This window comes from Symsagittifera roscoffensis, chromosome 7, assembly GCF_963678635.1.
Source record: "Symsagittifera roscoffensis chromosome 7, txSymRosc1.1, whole genome shotgun sequence".
NCBI lineage: Eukaryota > Metazoa > Xenacoelomorpha > Acoela > Convolutidae > Symsagittifera > Symsagittifera roscoffensis.
The window spans coordinates 57,949,175-57,953,066 of NC_087068.1; positions in this window are offsets into that span (position 1 = coordinate 57,949,175).

Here is a 3,892-nt window from a genome sequence, read left to right on the forward strand (position 1 = left end):
TCCACAGAAATGCCCCTCCAGTCCACAGACTTCCATCAGACAGCTACCAGGTTTAAATCAGTCCTCTGGTCCGCAGCCAGGCAACTCTACCTTGTCATCTCCGTTGCTCTTAGAGGTTGTTGTCATCAAATTGTAAATGATGTTCAGGTCACGCAAGTTACAGTCTGATTTCAGTTCCCTCTGCACGTCTTGTGTTGCACGCAAAATTGAATCGGCGTTAGGACTCGGACACCATGATCTAACCCACACCACCATTAGACTCGATCGTAGCAGTTCGTCCGAGAATCCCAATCCAAATTCCACTCGGTTGTCAGATTTTGGCACTGAAGGTGCAGTCAATTTTTCTTCCAACACAATTCCCAGCTTAGTCTGCTGATTAGCAGCGCTTCGTATTGTTGCCATTCATGACGTTCAGAATCTTTGCAACACTGCTTGATCGTATTCAGAGAAGCAATCGCGTAGGTCTTCCTTTATGAAAGGGTTGTACGCCATCCCAACAATTCCGGATACGTAACTGTATGATTTCTTTCTGATCGGTCCACAGTCTTCACTAAACCTCAGCAGTGCTCCCATAGACTCTTTAGTGAGCCTCATCTCCTTGTTAGAGAATCTTCTTATCTCATCCATCTTCTCATCGGTTCCAGCTCCACAGGCTCCTTCATGTTCACTCGCATCGGCTTACTCTGACGGATGTCCAAACGTGCTAGTAAGAGGAAGGCTTTCGCTCGTTCATCGCCTTCTCTTAGCATCTTGATACAAGTGTTCAATGCTGGCACTGATGTTTGTTCTATCATCAATCGAATGAAACAGAGAGCGTCTCTCCGCTTCGCGCATGCTACTGCCGCTCCTTCTTGGGTTATCAGATCTCTCATACTCGTCATTAAGAACACCTTCTCTCCCTTCGATCTTTTTTTTTCTTACTACTCATAATCCACACGTGTCATTCCAAACGTGAACCAAGCGAACCTCGGTTGTAACTCTGTTCTCACTGAGGGTATGGCTGTCTTCGAAGTGGTTTTCATTTTTTCTTCTTAGTACCTTAACACTACTGCTCTCCATGGTAGGCTTACCAACTGCTCTATCGTTTCCGCGTGCATCTCAGTTGATATCAGAGTTGCGTATGCCTTCTGCTTCAGGGTTGTGCCTTGCATCATCGTATCTAAATAACCTTCCATAGCACTTTTGTTTTCCAGAGCAATTAAGTGTCCTCTAGCCGAGTTTCTATATTCCATCATCTCCATGTATCCACCGGCGGTCTCATCAATCGATACATCTTCCGACACTATCAGTCGGTTATATTTCACTGGGACTAGCTGTCCTACGATGCTTTCCTTTCCTTGGCTCAACGAAGATGGTTTGAGATCTTTTAGGGTACTCTCTCCACAATGGCTGAGTATTTCCATTTCTTATTGTGCTCCAGTGAGAGAGCGGTCACTCCTCTTGGTTTTATAACTTGCTGATTTTAACCCTGCCATGAGAATGGGTGGCACCATAGCTACGTCAGTCAACATTCTGTCTGTATCAGACAATCGGTCATCACCCTGTCTCATGCCTATGGCTTATTCGACGCGCTTTCTTTTGGCTGAGTTGTCAGCTCTTTTCGAGATTTCAGAGTCCACCTTTGTTTTTCCAGCTATCCCCAATGTCACTTTGCTGCCAAGTTTCATTTTCATATCGTTAATTTTGTCAATCACCATCTTTGATTGCTTCGTTCTCTTTCGGAGTCTTGACAGAAACACTACTTCTTCCTTGTCTTCTTGCGGCGTCATCTTTGTAGGAGAACTTGCCTCACTTTCGTCAGTGGCTGAGTCGATGAATAACTTGCTCAATCTGCCTTCATACTCGTCGAGTCTGTCAAGGACTTCCCGCATTAGTGGTTTGTTGGGACCTATTTTCAAAAAATACTGGATCCCGTAGCTCTGAACTACTGTCCAGGCCTCTTCCATGAAGGCAATTTTGTTCAAGATATGATGTTCTATGATATGATGAACTTTCTACTCTTCTATGATATGATGAATTTTCTACTCTTCTTTGGGCAACGTTCCCAAGAAAGGTACTATTGCAGTGCCTTCTATTCTTCTTCTCATCGGTGATTCCATTGCTTTCTCAGCCTGATCGGGATCCTGTTGCATAGGCTCTACCGATCGACGGCTTCCTCCCTGCCCATCGTCTCGTATTGGATTCTTTCCTGAGCTTGAGGCCCTTGCTCCTCATCCCTTACTCCATGTTCTGATGTTCCTCCTCTGACTGATGTTCCTCCTCTGGTGCTGACTGATGTTCCTCCTCTGAGTGCACTACCTTGACTTCTTCACAGCCGAAGCGTGCTAGCATGGTTCTAATCTTTAGTGTTCCGCCCACCATTAAGTCTGGTGTTACACTCGTCAAGTTTAGTGAGGCTTCTTGTAAGCCCGCCTTGCGTCTCATGATCATTGCCGCCATATCTAGTTTCGCCCATTCCTTGTCAAATTGTCCAGGCTTCGAAGTTGCTGCATTATTCATCCGTCTCCTCGTTGTTTCATCCGTGTAGGCAAGATGCGTATACTGCAGCACGGCGGCGTTTCTGCTTACGAAGCACGGGTCGATCATCTCGGCGAATTTCGCTACCCTCCTTTTGTTAGTTTCGAAGGCTCTCAATCTGGGGGTTTGTGTTACGAAGTCTGCTACGAGCAACATCCATCTAATCAAGGGGAATTCAGGGATCTCTTCTGGCAGTTTCTTGTACTCACCCCATCCTTTTCGTTTCTTCTCTCAATTTGTGATATGCTGCAGTCAGTCGAGGAATTCTTGTAACTTCCCCGTTCGTCTTATCGTACGGCCTTAGATTCCTGAGCTTTGGGAATATCTCGATGTGCCCTCTATCCACTTCTCCCATCCTGTCACGGAAGTGGTCATCAAAATTTTTGACGTTCGTCTCCGGCTCTGATATCTCACTATCATCTCTCGTAGTGCGTGCTGCTCACACCAGTTCAGTGCACTGCCGTCCACTGCTGATATGAGGTTCAGGCGCAACACCGACCTCCTATACGCCTCCCCTTTGACGTGGGGGAACGCAAACGTGACTTCCGGACCGTATATCACTGTCACGAACTCCGTAGCTCCTCTGATCAATGCTAAGGCATCGGTCCTCATAGCCAAACTCAGGTCAGTTAACAGGGGTATGCCCCAAGCATGACGTCGCACGTCTTCTTGCTTCTCTATTGTCTCGTCCTCTCCTGTTACAAAGGGATTCTGCTGGAGGAGGTATTGGATAAGATTATGTCGCAGATATCAGTGGGTCGCTTCACGTCAAATCTCTTCACGTTCTCTTTTATCTTCAAATTCATCAATCCTCCCAAGTTCCCGTGCGTTATCGCAATCAGCGTCAGAAGTCCATCTAATCGCAAATTTTGTACTCCTTCAGTGAGCAGTATCACTGGTCATCTCAAGATATTCTCCGCTCCAAATGTCACAAACAGGGCTAGTAGTTCCAGGATAGATACTTCTACGACTGCTTGGAGGAGATCTTTAATCAGGTATCGAGAAAGCTATGGGTAAACTTTCGCCAGGAAGGACGCGGTCCGTCCGGCTCCCAACCCTACCAGTCAAAGCCTTCTTGTCCCTTTACATTCTGTGTCCAGAAAGCTTTCAGGGTAACTTGGCACACTCTGTTTACGAGCTCGGCTGACTTCTCTTCAGCATTTTTGGCCAGGTTAACCTCTTTCAACAGATAGGCATGGATCTTCCTGATCATCACTGGGCGTAGCTCGAAAGCGTCCGTGCCCAATGCGGCTATTCGAGGGGACAAGTGCAGCCACACTTGTTAGCCTCTGGTTTCGTTCTCAAGACCATCGCTTCCAAGTTAGCTCTCGTCTCCTAGGAGTTTTTCCTTCATTCTTTTTCCTCCTTTAATTCC